This window comes from Panthera tigris, chromosome B4, assembly GCF_018350195.1.
Source record: "Panthera tigris isolate Pti1 chromosome B4, P.tigris_Pti1_mat1.1, whole genome shotgun sequence".
In the NCBI taxonomy this organism is placed as follows: domain Eukaryota; kingdom Metazoa; phylum Chordata; class Mammalia; order Carnivora; family Felidae; genus Panthera; species Panthera tigris.
This window is the reverse complement of record NC_056666.1, coordinates 128,213,464-128,220,160: the sequence shown is the minus strand read 5'-3', so window position 1 is coordinate 128,220,160 and position 6,697 is coordinate 128,213,464. Positions and strand designations below refer to the sequence as shown.

At 50.2% G+C, this 6,697-nt stretch overlaps 1 long non-coding RNA gene across 2 annotated transcripts; it reads left to right on the top strand.

The window, feature by feature from the left end:
• The first annotated feature begins 249 nt into the window (after window positions 1-249).
• LOC122240455 lies at window positions 250-6,106 on the top strand. 2 transcript variants are annotated; one of them, XR_006220223.1, is made up of 3 exons: window positions 250-308; window positions 5,449-5,556; window positions 5,891-6,106. It is a non-coding gene; the product is annotated as an uncharacterized LOC122240455 (long non-coding RNA). The 2 variants fall into 2 exon arrangements; XR_006220224.1 differs by lacking the exon at window positions 250-308 and adding an exon at window positions 3,707-3,788.
• Window positions 6,107-6,697: the final 591 nt, after the last annotated feature.

The following is a 6,697-nucleotide window of genomic DNA, read 5'->3' as shown; positions in this document are numbered from 1 at the left end:
ACCTGGGAACATTGCCACCATGAGTAAAATCAGGATTCTGTTGGTAAGAAGAAGGGAAGCATGAATATGGGGTACACAACCAGTAGCCTGCACTATAGCTCATAGTTGGGAGCTACACCCCTAAAAACCCAGAGAAAGGAAGTGAGATGGACTTTTTGGTGACAGACTTAATTATGAACACATAATACGCTGAAGCAGAGATGCACAGGGTCAAGGTGAGACCCAAAGCCTGTAACCCATCAGGAATATGTCCACGTGAGAGCGGCTGGTCAGCTTCTGGGACAGGGAAAGCCTGTGCAGGTGCAAACGTAGGTGATACCCCCTCCTTCTGACCGGTGGAATCGGGGAGTGTGGCTGGGGGAGAGTTTTAGTAAGCGGACTTTGGTTAGTCCGGTACCACTGGGAAGACCATGCCGTTGAACTATGGGTAGAGCCCGTGGCCTGCAAGTCCAAGTTCACATCTTCATCAGGTTGCTATAAAATTGAACAGTTCAAACTCTCAGCTCATGAATGCGAGCACGCTGGGATTCAGACAAATAAACGCTAGCACGGCAGGTGACACATGCATTGAAGGGGGCGGAAAGAGCCGAGATTAGAACAGAGGGAAAGTGCCGGAGAGTCAGGGAAACATTTCACCGAGCATGAGCGAACAGACACTGAGATGCTAGAGTTTTCCTTCATCCCAGGTCTGTTGCTGACGGGCTTGCACGTGGGTGCATCCCTGGGGCTCAGTCTCCTCCTCTGTGGAATGGGGCCATTGGAGCCGGTGGCCAGAAGAGTGCAACGATTAAGAGTGTGGACCGTTGAGTGGGTACCGCCTGCCTCTGAGTCCCAGCTTAATTGTTAACTGAGCGAGTGACTTCTTCTGAGCCTTGCCTTCCTTGTCTGTAAAACGGGGATGAGGACAGCAGCCACATATGCATGTTTTGGGATGGCTCAGTGAGGCGGTGCAAATACAGTGCCTGCACACAGTAGGTGCACAATGCTTAGCAATTCCTTCCCCCGCCCGCCCCGGCTGGGCTAGGAAATGCTGTCCTTTCTTGATAATCTGCTTCCAGCTGTCACTGCCGCCAACTCCAGACTCCCTTTGGCAGCCCGTCTCCCTGGTGACAGTTGCTATGATTGTCTCAAAAGTTCAGCAGCTACCACCCATCGTGCGGCAGGCCCCATGCACTGGTGTCTGGAGTCCTTTTAACCCACGATTTATTAGGTTTGTCATCCCTGATGACTCCTCAAATGAGCCCATAAATTAGAAATATTAATAACACCTCCCTGGGGTCTGAAAGCGATAGCTTGTGTTATGGGGTCCATTTATGGACCAATTATGATCAATTGACATTTCCATCGGCATCACCATCCATCAGGGCACAAATGGCTCTAAGACTCGTGCTCTGGGGGTTGAATGGAGACGTCAGCCGAGGGGTGGAGGGTTATGTGGCTACGGTGATGTGGGTCTTCTGTTTCTTCTGCATCCACAGGCTCCATCTATTCTCAGGTGGATCATTTAAATACACTTCACACCCTCTTGTCCCCTTCTGCATTCCAGAGCTTTCTCTGGGTGGGTGATACTGATTCATTCATTCATTCATTCATTCACGTACTCCTTCCTTCTTGCCTACCTTTCCTCCTTCCTTTGTTTTTTTTAAAGTGTTTTATTTATTTTTGAGAGAGAGAGAGAGAGAGAGAGAGAGAGAGAGAGAGAGAGAGAGAATGAGTGGGGAAGAGGCAGAGGGAGAGGGAGACACAGAATCCGAAGCAGGCTCCAGGCTCTGAGCTGTCAGCACAGCACAGTTCACAGACTCGTGAACTGTGAGATTATGACCTGAGCTGAAGTTGGACACTTAACTGACTGAGACGACCCCCCCCCCAGGTGCCCCTCCTCTCTCCTTTGTTGAACGTTGACTGAGCACCTCTTATCTCTTTGGGCAAGGCTGTACTTGTAATGAGTAGTGATGAGGAAGGTGATAATGAATTAAAAACTCCCCCATCTGTTTCTGAGTATTTCTACACACCAGATTTTCCAGAAGGAAACCAGGGCACACAAGCAGTGTGGACATAACTTGTCCAAGACCAGAGTGGTTCAGTGACTTGTCCAGAGCCACCCAGCAAAGGAGAGGAGGCAGGAAGCTTCGCGCATGTTGCTCTGACACCATGCCTCAGTCTCTTCTCCTGCCAAACGGGTTTCCTGGTAGAACTCCGGTCCCAGGGCGGCCACCAGGATGGAACATGTAGGGGCAGTGCCCAGCTGGTAGAAAGTACTCCGGTCTCAGTAGCTGCCACAACCCGCACTATCCTTAAAACTGATCAGTTACTTGAAGTCCCCCGGAAGCCTCAAGAAGAAAAGGACACCCAGACCGTATCCTGACCCAGGCTGCCAGCAAAGAGACGGCAGGGGTGGGATGTGAACTCAGGCCCACGTTGTTACAGAACACACTTTGCCTCTGGCTCATATCCTAAAAATCAAAGCTGAAAGCGTCTATCAGCAGACATAGAAAGAAGACACTCGTGCGTGGGATCCGGAGACGCACAGAACACAGAAGCAGAGAGTGGAGCGATGGTTACCAGGGCCGGCCGGTGGGGGAAGGGGGATGTTGGTCAAGGGGTAAAGGGCAGGTGCGGAGTGTTTTCTGTGTAGAGGGTAGTGTGAGCCATTACACATTCTGAAAGAGTCCATGGTTCCCCCCTGGAACTTTCTGGAAATGGTGGTAGATAATTCTAGAGGTCTGATGTACAGTATGATGATTACAGTAGTAACACCATCACGAATCCCAGAAATACTTAAGAGAGTAGATGCCATGCCAGGTGGTCCACACACACACACATAAACACACACACACACACACACACACAGGGTGAGGAGACACGTTCATTCACTTAACTGTAGTGATCATTTCACTGTGCACGCATATATCAAATCATGTCGTACACCCTAAATATATACAATTTTTATTTAAAAAAGAAGACGTGACATTGTTTCTGTGGTTTCAAGTGGAAAGTTAGACTCTCTCTCTCTCTCTCCCACCCTGGGGCAATCAGGGAGGACTTCCTGGAGGAGGTGGCACTTGAGCAGTGTCTGAGGGGATAGGGAGAAGGAGGTGTGGTAGAGCTGGGGAAGGTAACCCAGAGGGTGGGGTGTGGCTGGCGAAAAGATGCGGGTGAGTTTGCCCAGAGCTGGGTATTGGGTGGAGGGAGGTGGAACGCTATTGCCAAGGGCCCTGGGCTCTGGGCCTGGCTGCAGGGTTGCCTTCCCCAGCTCCTTCCCAAAGCCCTGACTTTGGACCCTCTGCTACACCCGCCTGTGCAGTGGCCTCACCTCACTAGCACCGGTGGGGATAAAACGACTCTCTCTCCCCAGTTGTTGAGAGGGCCGGCTGAGACGAGGCGTGTGACTGTCGTAGGTGCGTCGTGGAGGGTGCCCCAGTAGCTTGCATTTGCAGACTTCATGGAGGTTGGAAGGAAGCCCTGACTTTGGAGTGGTTTCTGATCGTCTGATTAAGGGAAAACGGGAGAGAGGAAGGGAGTGCAGGTGGGGGCTCAGCAGGCACGGTGCGGGGCGAGTTTGAGAGTGCCACCAAGCCTCTGTCTCTCTGTCACTTCTACAGCCAGCTGGTCTGCAGGGCGACCGGCAGGGGACAGGCCTGAGTGTTTTCTGTGTACGGGGTGGTGTGATCCATTGCTCATTGTGAAAGGATCCATGGTGCCCCCTCTGGAACTTTCTGGAAAAAGCTGTAGTCATACAGAAAGAGGGATTTTGAGCAGAAAAGGCCTGGAGAGACCATCTAGTCCAGGTGAGAAACTGAGCCCTATGAGGGAAGCAAGGTTCCCAAGGTCCCCAGGGTCAGTTGGCAGAAAATCCATGACCACCAGCATCCGAGTCCCTTGACTCCTGATGTCATAGCATAGAAAATGCTACAGCTGGACCCCTCGGGGTCCTCTCTTTAATATGACAGCCGTCAAAGAGGAGAAATGACCTGCCTGCGGTGGGGAGGGGCTGCACCACACAGCGGCTCAGGACACAGACTATAAGTCAGGCCACATCCATACATGTCCGAATTCTGCCATTTACCAGCTGGGTGAGCTTTGTCTAGTGACGTCTCTAGGCTTTGGGTGGCGGGGTGGGGAGGGTCCCTCCTCTCTTAAACAGGACTGATCATGCCTATGTCACAGGATTGTTGCAAGCGTTAACGAAACCGTTCGAGCATAGCACAGCCCCCACCCCCCCCCACCGAAAGCCCCCACTCAATGTGTGCGGTTATCAGTGTTTCCAGGCTGCACATGGTGGGTGGCCATATCATGGTAGACACTGACCCCCATCACTCACTGCACCCTTGACCCAGCTGGGTGGTGGCACTTCAGTTTGGGGAACTCACCTAGGCTCCAGGCCTGAGCCCAAACTGGCCCAAACCAAGAACCCAGGAATTATCCCACTCCTTCCTGTCACAGCCCTCATATAATCCACCAGCAAAGCCTACTGGTTAGACCTTTCAGATGTGTCTGGAAACCGGCTACTTCCTACTACCACCTCGGCTGCCCTCTAGGGGGAGCCAGCTGTGGCTTCACCTCGGACAGCTGCATTAAGTTCCCTGCTTTTCTTTTTCCCTCTCCAGTCCATACAGATGTCGTAGCAGGTGTCCCTGCTCAAGCACCTGGCCCCCCCCCCCCATGGATCCAGAGGAGAACCAATAGCCTAAGAACCTCTGTGAAATCCGACCCCGTGGCCTCTTTTCTGCAGCTACACAGACCTCCAGGCAGTTCCTTTGAACACACAAGACATACTGGCGTCTCTGAATTGCTGTTCCCTCTGTCTGCAATGCTTCTCCCCATACAGTCTCATGGCTCACTTTTTTATTCCTTCTGGTCTTCTTAAACACCATTTTTTCAACCAGGCCTTCCCTGCTTACCTCTGCTCAGGCACACCCCAACCCCCCCCCCCCGTTTTCTTTTTCTAGAACACTTAGCTCCTTCTTACGTGTTTCATCATTTACTTATTTAGCATGTCTGTGGTTCCCAGCTTCCCCCTTCTCTCTCTCACCAGTTAGACTGCAAGTCCATGAAGGCTGGGATTTTTTTTTTTTGCCTATTTGTCTATTTTTATATAAAAAAAAGATGAAATTGTCTCTGTGGTTTTAAGTGGAAAGTTAGATTCTCTCCCCCCACCCTGGGGCAATCAGGGAGGACTTCCTGGAAGAGGTGGCACTGGAGCAGTGTCTGAGCGGATGGGGAGAAGGAGGTGTGGTGGAGATGGGGAAGATAGGCCAGAGGGTGGGCTGTGGCTGGAGAAAAGATGCTGGGAACTTTTGTCTATTTGTTCATGACTGTATCCTAAGCATCTAGACCAGTATTTGGCACAATATTTATTGATCGAAAGAGAGAAGGAAGGTCTCTGCTTCCAGTCTTCCCCTGGCCTGGACCCCTCTCTCCAGCCACACGGGTATTTGTGCCACACAGGTTTTCAGCCACCCGTCTGGACTTCTGCTCCATGTCTGATCAACGTCAACCCCATGTGTCATCCTCTTGGATGAGAGACCAGCCTGTCACTGAAACATGAAGCCAAATGTAATGGAAGCAAGTAAATTGTATCTTGTGTTTAACATTGTTTTATTGTAATTAAAATAGCGCACTAATTTTTAGAATGAGCAAAGAATGCACCCCATTTCCTCTTTGTGGCGGAATTTTTCTGACAAGATGATATAACGGTCCCTTAGGACAACCTTCGCTTCTTATTAGATTCCGGTGGGGCAGCTATAAAGAGGGTCATTTTTGTAAAAATGCTTGAGGGCTTCGTAAGCTTTCCTAAGGGCCTCTCTCAGTACTTTGATATTTAAATTATTCTCTTTTGAGGTACTTATTCATTATCCCCATTGATTTCCTTTTTGTTAATTATTAACAGGTCGAACCCTTCCACACAGTACTAATAACTAGCATTTTTCGAGCGCTTACCATGTGCTGGGCTCTTCGTTTGTATTAATGGATTTATTTTTGCCACAACTCTGCGTGATGGGACACGTGATTCTCTGTGTGTTATGGGGAAACTGAGGCATGGAGAAGTAAAGTAACTGCTCAAGCGTTGTGAGACGAGTCAATGGAGCAGTGGGGACTCAAGCTGTAGAACCTGTTTCTTTAACTGCTCATAAATAAACGTTAAAGAATATAAGTGGCCAGTTCATTGATGATTTTTGCATTTAGCCATGGAAGGAGCCACCCGTGGAAATGCTCTAGGGATAACTGAATTCACAGCTTGTGTTTAACAGTGAAGAGCCCAGGTCTCCCCCAGGCCATTTCCTGGATTCATTCTTTAACAATGAAAAGCCAGTTGTGACCTTCTGAGGGGGCGGGGCCAGGGCTGGAGGCGGGAGATGTAGCTATGGTGGGTCGTGGATCTGACATTTGTTGGACACCAACTCTATGCTCAACCTCTTGGGAGATTTCATTAGTCTTTTTTTTTTTTTTTAATGTTTATTTTTGAGAGACAAAGAGAGACAGAGCATGAGCTGGGGAGGAGCAGAGAGAGAGAGGGAGACTCAGAATCTGAAGCAGGTTCCAGGCTCTGAGCTGTCAACACAGAACCCACGAGCCGCGAGATCATGACCTGAGTCGAAGTCAGACGCTTAACTGACTGAGCCACCCAGGCGCCCCAAGATTTCATCAGTCTTGACCACAAGCCAGGGAGATAGGTATGACAGGCCCACTTTACAGA